Source organism: Calliphora vicina, chromosome 5 (assembly GCF_958450345.1).
Source record: "Calliphora vicina chromosome 5, idCalVici1.1, whole genome shotgun sequence".
NCBI lineage: Eukaryota > Metazoa > Arthropoda > Insecta > Diptera > Calliphoridae > Calliphora > Calliphora vicina.
The window spans coordinates 10434990-10445006 of NC_088784.1; positions in this window are offsets into that span (position 1 = coordinate 10434990).

Here is a 10017-nt window from a genome sequence, read left to right on the forward strand (position 1 = left end):
ATTTCAGCAGCTCACCAAATGGTCCTACCAAATACAGAGCATTACTTTAGCGCCATAAATATTTGGCTTAGGTGTCGATTCGGCTGGTTGCCGGGCTTCACATACGATCTCTTTCGCTTCAGATTATCGTAATGGATACATTTTTCATCGCAAGTAGTGATTCTGTGCAAAACAGGTTTTCTTTGAGAGAGTGCAGGCATCATTCCAGACATACAAAATCATCGCCCAAGGTCTATCTCGTATGCCACCCAATTTCCCTACTTTTGAATGAATCCTGCTGCTTGAAAATGTTTTGAAATTGCTGATTGAGTAGCTCTCAATGATTTTTCTTGAGCGGTCTTTGTCTTCCGTGTCAAAATTACCACTTCTGAACCATCTTTCGCACATTGAAACCGATTTAACACATTCACCACAAGCTTCAGTGTGTTTCAGAGTAATTTTTTTTCAAATTAAAGAAGTAAAGCAAAACTTCCCGCATTTGACATTGTTGGCACAAAATTCGATATTATCGAAGCAAAAAATGTTATTCGAATAATATTTTTTAATCGTTAGTCGTTCGAATACTCGAGGAATTTTTAAAAATTAATAGACCAACCGAATGATAATAAAAATGATGAACTCTTATTCGAATAAAATAAAACTCGAATAATTGAAAACCCTATAGACACATGCAACTTAGAGTTATGTTACTAAATAAAACTTTGTAGGTGTTTGAGTAAGGTGTGATATTGTTAAATTTATGTTGACTTTATTGCATTTTCCCTTACTCTGTATAGAGGTTTATTTTTTTTTTTGGAAACATAGTAGTCGTATATACTCAATGCAAATGTAATTAATGTCATATGTAATTAATTACACAAAAATGCAATAATTTTTCAATTTGATACACAATTAATTTATAGAATTCATTAAATTTTAGTTAATTGAAATATAAATAATGTTGCTAAAAATATTTACTATAAAACACAGCATATTTGTAATTTAATTTAAAAATGCCAAAGAAATAATACTTTTTCATTAAAAATGCATAAAAAATAGTCTTTTTTAACTTGTTAATTATCTATTTTAATTCCTCAATTAAAAACTGCTTAGCACCTCCCAGTCAGTGGCTGTTGTGTTTAAAAATTCCTTTTAATTACCTTGGTAAAGTCGCATCAAATCAGCGTAATGTTCTCCAATTACCTCATTCATGTTAATGGTAAATATTTAGCGTTTTCTTATTCCTATGCACTGCATTTTCTACAAAATATATATAAAAATCGTGTACATTGCAAAACATTTGCGTAATTTTTCTTCTTAATTTCACAGTTTTGCATTTCGATTTTAGTATTTTGTAAGCCAGAAAAGAAAAAAAAACAAGGCAAGAAAGACGATTTAAGTGACATCATGAAAACGCATGAATATGTAAATGAGAGCATGTTCATTAATTTTGCGTAACTTGCAAGCAATTGACTATTTACTAGTGTTACACATGATATTCAGAAATAACTAAAACAACCAACATCAACTGCAACAACTACAACAACATTGGCAAACGTCTAGTTAATAATAGTAAAAGATACAACAGCTCTAGTCGTATCCTCTTTAGTTTTCCTGGTAGTAGTGCTAGTGCTTCTAGTAAATGTTAATGACTACGAGGATATAATGACAATGACGATGGCGATGAGGTTGACTATACATTGGGCTGTTAAAACTAAAGATGGCAGTTTTTTTTTTTGCCACATACCAATTCTTGATTTTTTCTGCGGCAGCTTTTTAAGTGTGTGTATGTGTGTTTTCAGCTTGTATTTGTTTTTGAGTGTAAAGTATTCTCCAAGGATATCAAAGGTGCACTTTGTGTTGTAGTGTTTTTAGCGTAATAGAGTGAGGTTTTGTCTCCATTTAAAACCCAGTAGGAAATATTTAATAATTCACCTTCAACCACCTTCTACACACTGAACGAATAATATGCGCCAGGAAAGACACTAGAAAATATGGTTCTCGCGGTTTAAAGAAGTCTATATAGGAGCATCAAACTTCCCAATCAAAGTTCACCACCCATAAGGATGACGTTCTCTAGAAAATTATATATAACCTGAAGAGTAAGAGATCGTATGTGAGACCGGCCAAGAACCCGAATCTACATTAAATATACTTGGCACTAGGGTAATGCTCTGTACTTGGTGGGACAAAAGGGGTCTATATATTATGAGCTGCTAACATCTGTCATAGGACTGTCATTGGCCGAAAAACACCCAGAATGTGCGGAAACACATGAAACCGTAATATTCCATCATGACAACGCTTGGCCACATTTTGCAAAACCTATTTAGAAACAAGTAAGGAAGTATGGTCGGTCAAGCCCGACCATATAATACCTTACACTAAGTAAAAGTACAAAAACATTTTTCTTTTAAAATTTCAATAATTTATATTTTTGAGTGATTTTCGGAAGTGGGCCTTATATGGGGGCTATGACCAATTATGGACCGATCACCATGAAATTAGGTCGTGTGATTTATGTCTATATTAAAGTTAACTATGTTGAAGTTTGTGTAGATACCAACATTTTTAAGCGATTTATGCACTTTAAAGTGATTTTCGGAAGCGGGTCTATATGGGAGCTATGACTAATTATGAACCGATCGTAACAAAATTTGGTGACATGAATTTTGTGTATATAAAACTTATTTGGAGCGGAATTTGTGGACATACATATATAAATTAAACATTTATGACCGATAAAGTACAATTTCGGGAGGACATTTGTATGGGGGCTAGGTGAAATAATGGACCGATTTCAGTTAGTTTCAATAGGCTTGGTCCTTGAGCCAAAAAAATTATATTTACCAAATTTCATCGAAATATCTTCAAAATTGCGACCTGTACTCTGCGCACAAGGTTTACATGGACAGCCAGCCAGCCAGCCGACCAGACGGACAGACGGACATCGTTTAATCGACTCAGAAAGTGCTTCTAAGTCTATCGGTACTTTAAGGTGGGTGTTAGACTAATATTTTTGGGCGTTACATACATCTGCACAAACGCATTATACCCTCCCCACTATTGTGGTGTAGGGTATAAAAAGTGCTTGAGAAGTTTTGCCTCAATCGCCTTATAGTCCAGACCTAGTCCCATCCGACAACTATTTGTTTTGATCCAGGCAGAACGCTCTATCACTTCAGGGTATCTGAGATTGGCTTGATTCGTTCTTGGCCTCAAAAGATGACCAGTTCTTTTGCCACGGAATCCATATTATGCCAGAATGTTAATTTATATTGTACAAATGTTTTAAAATAAGAGCTCAAGTCTTCTGTAAGGGAGAGTGAAAGCACTACAAACATATGGAATGATGGAAGGCAAACGTGGTGCTCACACAGACCTTTACAGCAGGCATGATTATTGAGTTAGTATGTTGAGTTCCCATTGATTTTGTTTTCTGGCTTACGATTTATTATTAATTCCATTACACTATCGCATCTAAGAAGTGAATTTTCGTAGAGTTCGATTAAATGATTCACGTGGAATATTGGCCTTATGTACTTCTAAAAATGTGATACTGTTCTATGTTCTATTTCGATCAAAATAAATATTAGTCAGATAGAGCAAGGTCTGGACTATAAATCGGGTGAGACAAAACCTCCCAACCTAAATACTTCTGAACAGGCATTGCAACATGTGTTCTGGTATTGCAATAATACAATATTAATCTAGAATTATGACGAATACAAAGTCTATCGTTCATGGAGTATGCGAAAGTTCAATTACCAGCAATTCGAAATAGGAGATGCCTTCGTTAAAGGTGCTGCTGACAATTGTGTTCAACGTTTTCTATTTTACAAATGGAGGATGCAATTGCTAAACAATATCAAAATGTTTAGCAATTTTATTGACGATAAATTTCCTCATACTGCCATCATATCTTACTGACTTTCGCAATAGACAATTGGTCAATTCACAAGGTCTCTTATCAGTCATATTGTCATAATGTCCTAATATATCACGACTCTGCAACTCGGCTTAACCGACTCTTAGGCATTCGGCGGAGGTCTCTGCTGGTTGGTTACGATAACACAATACACATAGCATACAGAGTAGTATTATTTTAGGACATTTTTTGCTTGAAAAACAATAAAAACCATTGTGTGACAATATGACATGATAAGAGACCTTGTGAATTGACCAAATATTTACCAGTGTAATTTCATTTTATTTATAGGTGGATGGTATTGAAGATTTGGGACAGCCAAATAATACAAGACTTCGTAATATAAAACATTAGCAATTTCTTCTAAACAATATAAGATTCTTAAATTGCTTACAAGACAAAATTTCCTACTGGCTATTAAAAAACTATTCACCATGTTGTCTGTCTGTCTATCTGTTTGTTGTTGTTATTATAAATATCACTAGCAATCTTTGACATCGATATGGGATTTCATTAAATATTAGCAAATGTTGTTATTGCTGTTGTTGTTTTTGTTATTGCTGATGTTACTCTCCATAATGTTGTCTAGTTTTTGTTTAATTGATTGTAAGTTATACAGGAGTGTGTATAAATAAGAGAATAAATAATTAAACGAGGGTTGTGAAAGGTTTTGGAAAAGAAGGATTCAAAATTTCAGTTTTAATAAAACCAGATTTTTTCCTATCACTCTTCAGATTTGGCATTAGGTTTCTAGAGAGAGAGAGAGCCTTTGTTTACGCAAATGTTGGCTTCCTCTAACAACTGATGTCTTGTTAAAACTTTTGTATATTTACTAGGGTATTCATTCGACTAATGATCGTTCGATTAATCGAATAATTTCTTACGAATAAGTATTCGAACAATTTAAAAATTACCATTTTCGAATAACGAATAATTCGAACAATTTTATGTAGAATAATCGAATAAAACGGATAAATGTTCATATATATTTAAATTTATTAAATTGCTTACAATTTTTCATAATTCCAAATTTAAATAAGTAATAATGACTCACAAAAATTGTATTGTTTCAGAAATTCGACAAATAACTAAAAACAAAAGGACTTTCGATCACTGTAGATGAGTGTTCCGATAGCTCCTTCTATAAATATATAAATATTACTGCAAGAAGTTTCAATTCTAAAAACAAATCTTTCAAAATTTTTAACTTAGGACTTGAACCAATGAAAATAAAAGGTACGAAATAAAATATTTGTTATATAGCTGGCGAAATATTAGAAGAATAGCAATTAATAATCAAAATTTTAACTTAGATTAAAGTGGAGTTGAAGTCATTTTGAAACGATCGTCGAAAGTGATATTGAGGATGACATTTATAATGATTACATTGAAATAGATAAAGGCTATGATCTTAAAATATATGTATCTAAGTGATGTTATTAAGCCCGTACGTAAGTGTTGCAAAATATTTATTAAATCGAATGATAAACACAAATATTGCAAACTAACGTTTGTTGCAAGAAAAGCATGGAGTTCGTCTTATACATGATTTTGAACATCGCTGAACAGCTTTGTCTAACATGGTAATAAACTTTTTGCGTATTTGTAAATGCGTCAATCATGCACTGCCTGATATGAAATTAGCACGTTCACTGACAATGATATCAAACTTTCGACAGATTCCCTTTATTGTGTAATTCCCCAAGACCACTTTATTAAGCAATGATTCGGCAACGTTGATAGCTAAATAACAAATATGTATAATACAATTTGTTATAAATAATTTAGAAATAGTGAAAAATTAATTTACTAAAGAATTAGTTACTCAATTTAAAACCCGAATTAATGAACGACATAAAAAAGTTCTTAACACGTTTATATTGTACTTGAATTTAGGATCTTGTCCAACTAGCTCAAATTTTTTAAAGCATAGCTCCAAAACGGAAACTAAAGCGTTTGCTAGTAAATTGTTCGGGAGTTAATCTGATCAGAATATTTCTGATGAAAATTTAATGATGGACTTTATTTTCGAATATTTTTTAACATTATCAACACTTGAATTGTTAACTTTAACAAGCTTAAATTGTTCTCCATAAAGCTACCGTTCGTTTCAGTTTTATTACTGAGAATGTTTTCTTGGTAAAGCTTCAAATTATCATCAACTTAAAGATTTCTCTTTTTTAAATTTCAAGTTTTGTACAGGAAGATCTCTATTACTCAGGAAACTGATTTCCTATAGAAATCACTGAAACTTTCTATAAAAATACCAAACTTTAACATTCCTATAGAAAATTATACACAGAGAAAACTGATTCGTAGTAGCAACCGAATTGGTTTCCAATCGAACGATTTGGTTGCACATATAGAGTTTTTCGGTTCTATCAACAGAAAGTCATTTGATAAAGAAGAATTTCGGTTGAAGCAACCGAAATTTTGTTACCCCTTCTAAACTTTTGTAGCTACAACTGTAAAATTTGGTCTCTAAGGTAGAATCATTCGATTGGCAACAAATTCGGTTGCTATCACGAATCTGTTTTCTCTGTATAGCTTTAACTTTCCTAAAGAAAGCTAAATCGTCAGCTTTCATATAAAAAGCTTTCGCTTCATTTTAGCTTCAGTTTTCTTAGATCAGATATTTAAGCTTCCTATATAAAGCTCCAGATTCTACTCTCCTAAAGAATGAAGCTCAAGCTTTCATACGGAAAAAACTTCTTATTATTCAAGCTTCGGATTAAGCAAATATAGCGTTCTCTTCATTAAGCTTTACCAATTCTTAAAGAATGCTGTGAATTGTTTTGAATTATATTTTTTCAAGTTTTGCTTTTCTATTTAAAGCTCTCAATTATTCAAGCTTAAAATATTCAATTTCAAACATTTAAATATTTAGGTTTCAGTTCTCTTATTGAAAGCTGCCGATTCGGAATTCCTAATGAAGACTATATTTTGCACAAACCTAAAGATCCAGCTTTATTAGTAAAACCTCACTCTTATTCAAACTTTAAGTTAGGAATCTAAAAGCTAAATTTTATTCAAGCTTCAGCTTTCCTAACCTCTCGCTCCTAATATTCTATTAAAAGCTTTCGCGTGTTCAATATAAAGCTTTCCTGTAGAAATTAAATAAAACTTCAGCTTTTATATAGAAAGCTTATAATTATTCAAGTCTAAAGTTTTACAAATAATGCACTCCCTTTAATAAGCTTAAGATTTCTTATATCTTTGTACATAAATTAGCATTATTGCTTTTGAATTCCTATATAAATAAATTTTTTTAAAGTTTTACTTTTCTATTGAAAGCTCTGTTATTGACAGCTCACGATAAAGGACTCCTAATGAAAACTATGTTATGAACAAGCTTTTATTTAAGAAGATTTTTTTATTGTTAGTCAAGCATTCGTTTGTAGAGCCGACTTTTACAATCGAATAGAAAGATTTAATGATTTACAATTCAGTATTTCTAAAGTAATATTTTACTTGTGAAATGTCTAATAGAATGATTTAACCTGGTTAAGTATCAAATTTAGTATAGAAAGATTTCACTTATTTAATCTTAATCTTTTCTATAGAAAACTTCGGCCTGTTCAGCCTGTTCAGTGTTAAGCTGAAAAGTTGGGTGAAGAGGAAAGAAGCTGGATAATTGGAAACTCTCAAACTGTCTGAGCCGAAACAAAATCGTTTAGATTTTATTACTCAGGACAATTGGACAAATAAATATGAAAAAAGAAAAGAAAGAAATAAATAAAATAAAAAAATTAGGATTTTTTCTAATTATTTATTCAATTGCTTGAAGGATGGATTATTACCAATAAGGAACAATATGAGTAGAATAACGAAGTTCACAGTTCAGAGTTAGATTTGTATCTCTCGCGAAAAGAAGTATTTACGACCCTTGGCGTTTAATTTAGTACGTAATGACAAGTGGAATTATACTTCAACACATAGCATTCTGCATTAGTATATATTGAGGAAAATAGGAATTGCAGGGAAATTAGGAAAATCGCTAAGTGTTGTTTTTGGCGTTAACATTCAGTTCTAATTGTTTATTTACTTGGAATTCCCTCACTTTTTTACTTTTGTGGTTTTGTATTAAATAGTTAGTCCACGGTTCTGCATTCCTATTGGAAGCTCTTTCATGTTCAAGCTTTATTTAATTTTTTAACAAAGCTTTTTCACTTACAATATTGTCTATAGTTCAAAATTCAAAAATTTTTTAGAAAGTCTTAGATCTTTCGTAAGATAAAGCTTCTGTCATAGAGAATATTATATAAGATGGGAAGCTTTTGCAAACAAGCTTAATAAGCTCTTCCACATTCAAGCTTTCCTTTAGAAACTTTTCTATAACTTAAAGTGTTGTATTTAGTTCAAAATTCAACTATTTTTTAGAAAGATCTAACTTCTATAAGTGGAAAGCTTTCACTGGTTCATTATTTAGATCTACTAACACACATTTTCGAATTTCTTATTTTTTTTCTTCGACCCCCGTTTACATCTAAATGAATAGTGTTGGGCCTGTATGCATAAGTGTGTTCATACAAAACATATGTGTTGGGAAATCACAAAAACGTGTTGAATATTTTCACGCATAAAATATCAAGTGTTTTTAGATTGCGCTGTTTGGTTTTATTTCATTTATTTACATCTTTTTTTTTTCTTCTTCTGTGAGCCTTTTTGCGTTTAGTTAGTAGATGATTATTAAACATTTATTATGCACAAAACATGTAAGAGAATTAATTAGTAATACATCTACATAAATGAAGACTTGTACAAGAAAGATGGTTAATTAGTATCGAAAAAGTGTGATGAAGGGGGAGAGGTTCAAATTAAAATAACCATAATTATGAATTTTGTGGAAAAAACAGATGCTTTTAGAATAATATTGGCAAAAATTTGCCTAATGAGTTTGACTTGAAGGCTTTATGAATGATGAATATGTAATATGTGTATTTTAAGTAAGTAATTTAAGGTACAGTTTGAAATAGTATAAAAGAAATTGTTAGAGAAATTTACTTGAAGCAATAAAATAAGATAAATTAAAGTTTCATTCCTCAACATTCTGGTTTAAAATCATGAAATCACATTTTTGAACTTCATATATGGTTCTCATAAGCATATTTTAATATAAAAATTTTGCAATATTTTTTTAAAATTGTTTAAAAATCTGCTCTCCAGTTCACATAGAACAAATTCGCCTTTGATTCTAGATTAATATCAGAAAAAAATATTTCAAAACTGTTGGGGTTCAATACAAAAAATCACAAACAATTTGTTCAGCATCGTAAAAGAAAAAATAGCCAGCACACCTCTTTTGTAATGTTGAACAATTAGTAATTAATCAAACTTATAGAACTAGACAAATAACTAAAGTTTATCTATAAGATACTACTCACGTATTTTAAAGATAAACTGACTAAAGAAAAAAGCATTAAACTACATACTAAATGCAGTTTTTTTCTGAAATAAAGTCAAGCAAAAATCAAGAACAAACAATTTATGTAAATCAAAGTCTGAACAGCAAAAAAAAAACAGAAAAATAAAACGATTTAAATGCCACGATATGTTAAGATTAATTAAGGTCAATTATAATTCTAAATAATAATAACAAAAAACAAAAATAAATTAAATAACAGACAAAACAGAATAAAAAAAAGAATTTAAATAAGAATTACAAACCACTAAGAACTGGCACAATGAAAAAAAAAAAAGTAAAAGTATGTTGGAGTTAACAAACCAAAGAAACAAATAAATAAATGGCTTTTAAAACAATTATATCTATAATTATAAATCTTATTTGTGTTTTTTTAAAAAAAAGTAAAACTCAAACCTACAGAAAAAAACCATAGAATAAACATTTGAAAATTAGTTTAAGAACCAAGCAAAAAAAAATATTTTTTTAAAACTAGGGTTGGGTAAAAATTAAAGGTTTTAACCTTAAATTTATTGCAGAATTAAGTTTTTATATAAGTATATTTTTATTAGTTTTTATTTTATAGATTTAACCCTTTTAACTTCAAGTATTCCACTGCAGTTCAATATTTTTTTCCATGTGTTGCAATTAGAGCAGGTTGGCTGGTTGACTGGCTTTTGTTTTGCTACAATTTACTGCCACATAGTGT